General features: G+C 40.7%; 1 long non-coding RNA gene across 1 annotated transcript in view; it reads left to right on the forward strand.

Moving 5' to 3' along the window:
- The first annotated feature begins 1,108 nt into the window (after window positions 1-1,108).
- LOC109305832 overlaps window positions 1,109-11,798 on the forward strand; it is a 12,851-nt gene continuing 2,161 nt past the window's right edge. Inside the window, exons 1-2 of the long non-coding RNA XR_002099728.1 lie at window positions 1,109-1,118; window positions 7,798-7,803. This is a non-coding gene — a long non-coding RNA (uncharacterized LOC109305832). The remainder of the gene's footprint in view (window positions 1,119-7,797; window positions 7,804-11,798) is intronic.

Genomic DNA, 11,798 nt, shown 5'->3' on the forward strand with positions numbered 1-11,798 from the left:
CATCCAAACATTAAGGGAGAGTGGGATCTCAGTGAAACCGTATGAATTGTACTATAATGTGTATATCATTTGCACAGTCACAGAGAAAAAGAAGAATCTATGCCTTGCCATATGCCACTGCACCGTCATTTGGTTCTCAGCAGCATGTTAAATCTAATTAGAAAAAAGTATTAAGAAATAAAGGGTAAGATAGAAAGACAGGATAGATGCTTAGGAATTTAACATTAGTGGCCATGTGGACATTTCAAAGGTTTCAGGGGTCTCAGAATTCATACTATGATATAAAATCAGGAAAATATTTATGATTTTCTCCATTGCCCACTGAAGTCTGTTTCAGGCCTTACAGTGGTTTCAGCTGATTTTACACCAGCCTTTTAAAAAGTCACCAGTGGCTGCATCTACACAAGCACCTACACTGTGCAGTCATTACTATGCAGTCATTTAGTACTTGTATAAACGTAAATGATGGTGGTGTTCTTTCCTGCCCATACTTGTTTAGTATAAACAAGTACTGAATGACTGTGCAGTCACTGGAGTTACTGTGCAGTTATCCCAAGGAATGGCTCTTTCATGACTACTGCCCACTACCATTGTATCTTGCTTCCTGACACATGATGCTACTGCACAGTAGTCATGGGCTACTAGGCAGTCAGCATCTCATATAGATGTGGCCAGTGTGGGTCTACACACAACATTACAGGTGTTTTCAGAATGAAAGAAAGAGAGGTAGAGAGAGTGACAGAGAGAGAGAAAAAGAGTAATAGTTTACATTTGTGAAATGTTACGCATCAACATTTCCCTTCTTCTCCATTCCATATCCAAATTTACATCTGCCAAAATGTTTCATATCAAAATCAGCATGAAACATATTTAAAAAACTCATAGATAAGAAACACCACACATACAAACACACACACAATATGCAATCATATTGTTCTCAATTAAATGTGATTAAAATAAACTTGTCAAGTCAAGCAAATTGGAGAAATTCTCCAACGGCACACAGAGCACTGAGAAACCCAAATCTTAGCAAAACTCAGTTATAGTTTGGTCTTTTTCTTAAGGAGCTGCTGAAAGGTAAGATTTTTAAAGGGATTTTGAAATCAAAAGCAAGTTAGGTATTTAACTGCCCTTACAGAACTGTTTCTAAGACCTTGCCTGAACAGGGATATGATTATATACAAGATCTGAGGGCTTTGGACGTGGTTCTTTTCCTAGCCCTGTTTTACAGTGATTATCCATTGACCTTAATGGACTTTTTACTGATTTTCATCAGATGCATAGAACATTACACAATTGGGAGCCATAATTGATGGACTCTAGGCAGTCAGACATTTCAATTAATAATTGTATGCAATCTTCTTGCGTTATTAAGAAAACAGAATGGAAGGCAGAAAAATCATGGTCAGAAATCAGGGTGGGAAAAGATCAGAAGTTATCCTATGATTTCTTTTTTAACTAAATATATAATTTTTTACCTTCCAGTCACTAGGATTATTTTGAATGCCATTGACTCAAAACTTCCTAATCTGCAGATACAGTCTGGCACATTTCATTGGCTGAACTGGACACTAAATATTATAAGCTAGATTTTCCACCTGTGGCCCATGGACCCCTGGGGGGTCCACAGATTATGTCTATGTGGTCTGTGAAAGATGACCATGATCAAAAGTATGTGAATACCCACACTTACAATTCAGAAGGGTCTGCACCCCCATTCTAAATTTTTAGGGGCCTGCAAATGAAAAAAGGTTGAAAACCACTGAACTAGACCACAAGATAAACATGAGCCTGCAATGTGTTGCTGCGGCTAATAAAACGAGCAAAACACTGGTTTGCATCCTGGGACATCATTCTCCCCTTGTACTTGGCCTTGGTGAGGCCGCAGCTGGAGTACTTCGTCCAGTTTTGGGCCCCACAATTCAAACAAGATGTGGAGAAGCTTGAGAGAGTCCAGAGAGGAGCCATGCGCATGATCAGAGGTCAGGAAAACAGACCTTATGATGACAGGCTGAGAGCCATGGAACTCCTTAGCCTGGAAAAGTGCAGGCTCAGGGGTGATCTGATGGCCACCTATAAGTTTATTAGGAGTGACCACCAGTACCTGGGGAAACGTTTGTCACCAGAGTGCCCCAAGGGATGACAAGGTCGAACGGTTATAAACTACTGCAAGGCCATTTCAGGCTGGACATAAGGAAGAATTTCTTTACCATCTGAGCCCCCAAGGTCTGGAACAGCCTACCATCGGAGGTGGTTCAAGCACCTACATTGAACACCTTCAAGATAAAATTGGATGCTTATCTTGCTGGGATCCTGTGACCCCAGCTGACTTCCTGCCCTTTGGGTAGGGGGCTAGACTCGGTGATCTTCTGAGGTCCCTTCCAGCCCTGATGTCTATGAAATCTATGAAAAGTGCTCAACCTTCAGCCTGCAGGTGAATCCAGCCCATGAATCTCCCTCCAGGTGCAAACATTTGGTGTTGGGGGATCAGTGACAGCATTAACTGCAACTCTTCTGTGCACAAATTTCCAGACCCATAGGGAGCCCTGTGGGCTAGCTGATGTGTGTTAGGTTACACTGGCAGGCATCCAAATCCAACAGGTGGGCAGCCAGATCGGAACTATGGGGTCAGGCTGGCTCATGGTATTTGGCCAGCATACTGGATTTCACCTGTGGACCAACCTTGTGTGCCAGAACAGACCTGTGGACTGGCCCTTGGCTATTTAGTTGGCCAAAAGGTTGATTTTCACTGAACTAAATCTTCCTCTGATGGTCTGTTGTGTAAGATGAAAAGTACCTGGAGTAAAATGGAGGACTGTTTTCCCCTGTAACCTCTACTGTATAGTAGGGACTGTAAGTGGAGGGAAAAAAAGAAAGTATTTCACTTCCTTCTGTATTTTGTGTCCAAGGATGTATGTGGAGAATGTGTGTGCAGTTTTCACAGGAACAGTAAAGTGTGCCCCATTTCTCTCCTTCTGGCAGAATTCATCTAGTACAATATCAGCCTGACAGAGTTTGTTTTTTCTGCTCTTCACTGACCAAGACAGGATGTACATCACATTTTCAATGGATTTGCTGAACTTGTGATATATCACCACATTTTTACTTTACTCCATCAGATGACAGTGCTGTAACTGATCCTTACCTTGACTGCAGTAAAGATGACAAAGGGAAAAATGCCTATCATTTAGTGAGGAACAATTTATTTCAGATTACATGGTATCTGGTTTGAAGTATAGTAACAGAAGCAACTCAAACAGTAAATAGATACCATTTTTCATTGATAACATTATTCACTGACTACCTAAATCAAATTTTTTGATGAAAACCCTCATAATTCTGACAATTTTTCCCCCTAGGGATTTTGTATTGTCCTTTTCTCTCTTTTTGTTTTATTTTCCCTGATATTAGCAACTACTTTATGTTTCTTCTTTTTTTTTAAACTGTGACTTCCTTTCCACCAGTTGTAGCACTAGCCTTTTTTAAATATTAGGCTTTTATATACTTGAGAGGATTACATCCAGTTATGCTATTATGGGTCTTGTACCAGGTAGAGGAGATTAAGACATGGTTGTTCTTAACTATAAGCCAATTTTTAAAGCCCCAACAGCTATAATTCTAAATAAAAAAATCCAAAAAACCTTAGTTACAATTCCACTACTGTAGTTAGTCAAAAGTAATACAACATGCTCTCCACCCTGAGATTTAATAAATACAACCTCACTGGATGGCCAGTCTCTAAGGTCTTGTCTGGGGCTCCCGACTCCTTTGTGTGAGTTGTGAATCTTGGATTGATGATCATATATTTCAGGAGTAGGTTCCAAAGGCTATGCTCTCTCACTTCTCTTTTCATACAATATAGCTTGCATTTTCTAATACATAAAATTATTAAGCCTTCCTCCTAATGCATAATAATAATATACAATAGTATGCTTCTGTTTGCCAGATACGGTCACCCTTAACTGGAATTCTATTCTAAGGTAATCTTTTCATTCTTTGGTGGGGATATGTATTGCTCCAACTGTTCCTCTATTACACAGGGTATATTAATTCAATTCAGTTAGCTGACTTCCCAATTCATTTTAAGTCAGGGACAGTATTTTTCCATCTGCTTCTTTCACCAGGTGTAAGTCTCTCTCAACCACAATTCAAGCTAAGCACAAAGCTAAAGCTAAGCACAAAAGTCAAAACTGAAGGCCTCTGGATCCCACCATAGCATAACAGATGTTCATAGCAGTTTTTATCCAATACATTATCAAAGAAGTATTTATCCAATACTGCGAATTAAACAAAAAAATACACATTTCCACAATGGATAGACATTGGCAATAACTATTTCTCATGTGTATGAACACATATTAAGACAAAAACAATTTTAACAATGACTAAATACGAAATAATTCTGGATGACTAACTTGATATACCTTGAATGGTTCTCTTCCCTACCCTTAGAGACTGAGTGTTCAGCAGTGTCTGAAACTGTTAAGATGTCATAAATTGAGCAAGTAACAAATGGGTGTAAATCTGGAGTTTAAAAATTCTCCTCGCATCAAATTCATTGCAACTTCATTGAGCCATTATGAGATTATTGAAGCAGTGAATTTGATCTAACATGAACATATTCTTATAAAATATGTTGATGAAAAATATCCTGAGGTTCCCACTCAGGTCCAACTGAACTCTGTCTCCTGGCTGTTGTAGGTTGTACTAGCGAATAACAGATTCCAGCATTATTATTTCATGCATGCATGCACGGACAGTATAGTATATTGAACACATATTGACGAGGAAATGTTTTATTAAGAATATCATAACATATAATATATGATATCCTTAATAAAACATTTCCTCTTCAACATATGTTATACGGTTCTTATTTAAAGGGAATTAATTATTTTCATCTACATTCAGCCCTCTCTGAAATTCATCCATTTTCCAGATCTTTCCCTTTTCTTCCTCATTCTGTAGGCAGCCATATTTTTTCTCTCCATTTCACTCTTCTTTCTCTTGTTTTGTTTCTGATCCACTAGGGACCCAGTTTCTTCAGTGTCTTATCTTCTGTTATTGCTATTTCTTTCCTCACCCACAAGAGCTTGCCATATTATTTCATTAAGGCATCTTTCCTTGTAATTTCTTTTTTGTTCTTGAACATATATTTAAATGTGCATGTAGGAGATGGCGGTGTCCTCTCCTGCCCACGCCCTCTTTTTTCCTGATTATTTTTTGTAACCAGTTTTTCCTTCTCCCTGTTTCCTTTTAGTTTATTCATTCTTACATATCCTGTATACCAGAGATTATAGATTTGAGAAATCATATGTTTGTGTTATTATGACTGTTTTCTGACAAGCAGCTTAATAAGTCACACAGAAATAATAAGACATTTGGGGTTTTTAAAGCACTATGCCAAGAAGCCCATGGGCACTTAATGAAAAATAACTCAAAATATATTTTGTTTAAAAGGCAACACACTTGAAATTAATTTTCAAACCAATGAGTAAAAGTGCTACTTTTCAGAAAAAAAGAATAATTTAAATTGCCAAAAACTCTTACTAAAAATATCTGGCTTTGTGCACTCTGGTACCTAATGCTTGCTTGCTTGCTTTCACACCTGCATTCATTTTCTGGTGCACTTATTATATAGCACACTTTACTATACAAGGTTGAAGTAAAAACAGTTGCATATTTTCATACTATACCTATAGGCACATTATATATGCATTCTTTCTCTATAAATAAAATAATTCATTTGAGAATTGTAAGGCTGGACCATCCTTCTCCTCTAGTGGGTTATTTTATTTTGAAACAAGGTTCTTCCTTTCCACTTTGTCCCTAGTTTAGCAATTAGGAGCCAGATTTCAGCTGATCCCCCTGACACTTTTCTGGCTTCGAATTACTAAATAAAAAAAAAGTGTCTAGTATGAGTAAACTTATAAGAATCTGGCCCCATGTGAATCTAGCAGCTCTTCCTTCAAGTGCATTGCACCACTATAGGCAGGTCCCTTTGTAAACCAGCAGCAGTATAGCTGTACCCACACCTGAGTCAGGCTAATTGGCTCTGTCCTACACTGGTAATTACTTTGCTCGATACTCTACCTAAGACACAGCTATGCTGCTTGTGAATTAGGAGACAGACCACTTCTTTTGTTTTGTTTTGTTTTGTTGTGGAAAAAAAGGTCATTGGTGAAGGAAGTTTCTACTTAAAAAGAAAAAAAATTGAAGGAAAAATTTTAACTAACACAAAAAAGTTCCATTCAGTAAACATTCAATGAATTGTAAAACAGACCTTTAGAATTGTGTTAGTAGCATCAATTCCCAGGAAGATTTCTATTTTACAATAAGAGGAACCATGTGGGAGACAATGGCTACTCCTGATACTGATTTGCCTATTCCAGCCCTGAGTCCCAGTCTTCACAATAAGCCATCAACGTAACTATAGCTCTTATTTCCTAATACTTATTTTCTCCTCCTATTCTCTGTTTTATGACAAATACTTGTTTCTCTCTATCCCACATGCTGTACTTGTTCTTTTTAAGGGCAGTTCCTTTGCAATTTTATAGTATTCTTTCACTTTATTTTCATTCCTCCAAAGTTCCTCTCTTGCCTTCCATCATCATCATCGTCATCATCACAAGTAGGTTAACTTTTATACTTTTCCTGCTATAGTCCCTTACCTTGCCAAAGTTTCCCATCAAAAGTGAAGATAAAAAGTCCACTCAAGTCTAAGATTCATTGAGCCTATATGATTAACACGCACATCTCTAGCCAAGAGAGTGATCAGGTTCAACCACTTTTGGCTTCTGTGCCCTGAAGGCCACTTACCAGTTTACAGCTGGGTCAACTGGGGTCTACCTCATGTAAGAGTCTGAAGCAGTTCTCAATGTCATGTTTTGGGAGCTGTAGCAAGCTACCTTACCCTTCACTCCTTAGCCTCCTATTTTCATATTCCCTGTTAAGCATTGCTCCCACCCACCTCTCCCATCTAGTTTTCATTTTTTTCTAATTCCTTTCTATTGTTCTGACTTTCTCTACATTTCTTGCATTCTTTCTTTTGGTTCCCATTGCCTCTTCTATTCTGTCACTTGGCTCTCCTCGTACTCTTAGTCCTTCTAACTCATATTGAATTGTAGCAGACAGTCCAGACATTTTTGTACATCAATGTTGCAGGGGCACTCTGGTTCCCTACTCCTATGAAAGGATACAGGTGCTGGTTGCTGGGGCAACTGCATTTGGTCAGCTGACCAGGAGGGGGCAGGGCCTGGAGTATATAAACAGCCCAGCCTGAAGCCTCCCAGGCAGTTCTCCTCTGGCAGCCTGAGCAGTGGGAGTGCTGCCTGCCAGTACAGGGTGGAGAGAATCCTGACAGGGAGGTATGAAGGAGAGCCAGTTGGTGAAGAATTTATGTTATAGCCGGGAGGCTTATTTTGTGTGACAGCCGGTTGACTTGTGGCTTTGTATTTTCTGTCCGGTTGTTCGTGTAACACTGGAGGACTGGGTGAGGCTGTAGGGGTTGGAGGAGGCCTCAGGGGAGCTCCTCAGTAGCAAGGGGGTTCCTGGAACCAGAGAGAGTGCTGCATTTGGGGTTTTGTACAGACCCTGGCCCCAGTGGGGCAGAGTCGTGCAGTGCGAGACAGGCCCCAGTGTGGGTGTGAGCACAAGTATAGCCCTAGGGAGGGGTGTGCAAGCAAGAAGCCCAGTGAGGGCACAATGTTCAGGGGGCACTGACCCCAGTCCCATGAAAGGGGTCTCGAGGGCCAGGTAAGGCGGAGCCTGCCTGAGCCTGATTGTGAAGTGCTCAAGTCAGGTGTAAGAACCCTGAGGAGGGTCAGGGGGCCAGGCACAGCTACGGCCACCTGAGCCCTGACCGCAGGAAGTGCAGGATATGAAGCCCAGTGCAGGCATCGCGATCGCAGGTGACAAAGCCCCAGTGCGGGCAACCCGACTGCGGGAAGCGCCGGAGACAAAGCCCAGTGTGGGCATCGCGATCATGGGAGACGAAACCCCAGTGGGGGCAACCCAGCCTCAGGAAGCACCGGAGACGAAGCCCAGTGTGGGCAACATGAGCACAGGGAATACAAGACAGGCCCCTGTGGGGTGAGTGCGTGAGGAGCGCGGGTCGGCCCCGATACAGGCGAGTGCTCGGAGGTGAGCACACTAAGGCCCCGGTGAGGGCAAGTACAGGAATTAGAGAGCCCGGTGAGGGCAAGTACAGGAATTAGAGAGCAAGAGCATAGATGAGATAACGTCCGGAACAACTGAGAGGTTTGGGGCGTGGTATTAGGGGTGGAAGAAGCCACGCAATGCCCATAGGGTTGGGGCACCAGAATCTATTTTGTATAGAGCAGGGACCGGAAGGGTAAGAGCACCGGGTCCAAGGGGTCAAGTAAAGGCAGCCTCCCATTAATATTATAGAACCATCAAAGTCATGGCGAGTGAGAATGAGGGTGCTAAGCTGGCAACTTGGCACGGTTAGGGCTCCAGGAAAGATCACAGCCACTCCTAGGGTCCCGCGCTGTGACAGTCAATAACATTAATTTTGTCTAGCCTGATTATGAAAACCTCCTGTAATACTGGGTATCCTGAAAACCTACCAATGCTGAGGAAAAAGTAGGATGAACAATCCCCGCCCTGCACACTCCAACCATTTATAGTATTAAAATATCATCTAGATCGTGGTTCTCAGTTGGGGGTCCACAGCCTTCTGGGGGACTGCAGGAAAGTTTCAGGTGGTATGCCCAGCCTGAGGCAAGTCCCAATGAAGGGGCTGGGATGAGTACACCCACCAGGCCCCATAGCCTCTATCTTGTGGGAGGCGCTGTGGGTGGATGGGTGAAGTTCCTCACTGCCACTGCTCAGATGAGTGGGGCACTGGGGATCCTTGGTGCCAGCCCTGCCTGTTGCACCCTGGGCTATGCGAGCAGGGCTGGAGAGCCAGGCCAGTCCTCTCCCACACAGGGAGTGGTACAGGTGGGTTGAGGCCTCCCCTATCATGCTATAAAAACTCCACAAGAAGAAAAAGGTTGAACACCCTAGCTTATAGGAAAAAAGTCAGTACAAATATAGAGAGCATAGGAAATTTTAATATGAAACTGCTCTCAATATATCCATGTTACTAAGTATGTGATTCTATGATCTATCATTAAAATCAATTGGGGGGGGAAAAAAAAGCATGCTGAAGAAAAAAGGTATAGTTTGGGTTTTTTTTTTTTCCTTTTCCCTAAATAATCTTCTGCAGTGCAGTTGTAGGTGTGCTATTTTGAGGAAACATGAGCTGTAATAAATCATGCCATCGACCAATGACAGTTTCAAATGAACACAGTTATTGGGACAGACAAGTACATCACTAAGAGTGTTATTTACTTCAGGTGGTGACATACAGTACCAGCTGCTGGATTTAAACACTGACTCAGTGATTTCAGCTGAAAACTATGCAGACACTTTCAAAGCATCTTTTTATACACTGAGTACAAACATGGACAGTATAGATTAACATGAGCAATACACGGAGAATTTAAAATTATTATCTTTCCAAATTTAAGGAGACTTGAAGCAAGGGATGTACACAGTTGCAATGTTAGAAAGATTCCATTTAGATGAAATACTTGTAGGCATCAGAATTACTGCTAGGTTTTTTAAAACGGGGAATAAAGCAAAATGCTGTGTTTGTTGGTTACATGAAGAAGACACAAGCTTGGGCACACCAATCATACAAACAGACATACAGACAAAACCACTCCAGTAAGATGTTATAGTTACCAGCAGATGTTACACAATATTAGCACTGGATGGCTGGGTCCAGGCTTATTGAGGATGATGGGAGCAGGGGAAGAACAGACATGCATGTCTGTGTTCCATGAGGTTGCAGAGAGTGAATTCCCCATCTTGGCTTGTCTGTATCCCACTTTTATAGGGATTTCAAGCCTTTGTTCAGTATTGGGGTTTTTCCATGCTCAGTCTTTAATTGGAGGTTGTTTCTTCTGGTTATCTCAACTTGAGGTCATTCCAGTAAAGCTGATATCTCTGTTGGTATCTTAACCTTGATCTTTGCCTTGAAGCATTGTGTAGTTGGTCTTGAAACATTGTGTAGTTCAAATGGCAGGACATGAAAAATTTCTTCTTCTTTGCACGTGATCACAGACGAGTTCTTCAGCCATCCGTTAACTAGTTTACTGTCTGGTAACTTTTATATATTGGCACCTTGTTGTTTACACAATCAATTAAATTTTCTTCTGTTTTCATGCAAATAGTTACTATTCTTTCACCATTCACCCTCTCACACAGACACATGTACACAGGGCATATGAAGTTCATCTACTCTTATCAAGGAGGGAACAAACAATCATAGAGGTTGATCAATTCAATACTATTATCATTTAAGCATAACAACTAATATGCCAAAAATTATACTACACCCCCACTTAAAATGCCCTCTTTTTTTTGCCAACAAGTGATTGATAATTTCTGTGTATGGGTAGGTGTGTCAGAGTGTGTGAATGTGTGCATGCATGTGAGCATCTAAAGTCTGTACACCCAATCTCTTGTACCTAACAATTGTAAAAAACACTTGCTAAAGTCAAGATGTTTCACATCTATTGTTGTCCTCTAGGAAAGCTAGGAAGTATAATAAGAGACCAATAAGGATTCATCAGAAACTGATTAATGATCTTTAAGTAGACCAGGAATCTTACAAAGGAACAATAAAAATAACTGGAGCTAAACTAAAATGTAAAATGAGTTACCTTTTATGTCCCTTTCTAGTGTAATAAAAAGGGGTCTAAATGCATTAGAACTAAGAGGAAGAAAGAGGAAAACACAAATTTCTTACTTGTTCTGTTTCCCATAAAGTAACAGATGATGCAGAGAAGAATATTGAATTATTTGCTTCAAGTCTTAGCAAAAAGGTCATGTGTGACCAAATGCAATTTTAACAAGGGAATAGGAGTTCAAGTCAGAATAGGGAAAGTGCAGGTTCACAAATATTTAGATAAGTCGCATGTAATCTAGTCAGCAGGATATGATGAATTCACCTTGGCCTTCTGAGACACTAGCTAAAGCAATCTCTGAACCATTAACAATTATCTTAGAAAACTTGGAGGATAGGTGAGGCCCTTTAAAGCTACAGACAGATCTATTTGCAAAATGGGGACAAGGAAGGATGTGGAGATTATAGAACTATCAGCTTATCTTTGAGCCTTGGAAAACATTAGAGATTTTTTTTTAAAATCAATTTATAAAGCACCAAAAGAATAAGATTATAAAAAACATTAATAAAAAGTACAGACATTGACAAAATTAACTTATTTCCCCTCTTTGATGGGATAACTAAGCAAAAGAAGAGAGCGCAGCAATAGATATGTAACATCCTGACTTCAGTAAGTGCTTTGGATAATTGCTAGGTACAAAGGCTAAGTGTAAAGAATTTAAACACTTGCATGCTCATGCACATACAGAGAATTTACTAAATATCTGGCAAACAAAAAGGACATTTTAAGGTGGGGGAGAGCTGATGACTGCATGTCTTGGGCCTGGTTGTATTCAATATTTTCACTAATGACTTCACTGCCAAAATTCATGGACAGACTTTAAACTAGGAGAGGTTGTAAGTAGAGGTACACTAATACGCCAGTCCATATAGTATTGGTACTGATAAAAGGAAAACTGACATAATTGGCAATCAGCAATTTTGACTGATGTGGCCAATAATGTCACTGACAAATGCTGCGTGCATGTGCACAACCACATCATGCACATGGCTAGCTTGACAGCTTGGAGAGCAGTGTCCAAGTGGTAAATCTGTTTGG

The sequence above is a fragment of the Crocodylus porosus genome, unplaced genomic scaffold (assembly GCF_001723895.1).
Source record: "Crocodylus porosus isolate Cpor-Errol unplaced genomic scaffold, CroPor_comp1, whole genome shotgun sequence".
In the NCBI taxonomy this organism is placed as follows: domain Eukaryota; kingdom Metazoa; phylum Chordata; order Crocodylia; family Crocodylidae; genus Crocodylus; species Crocodylus porosus.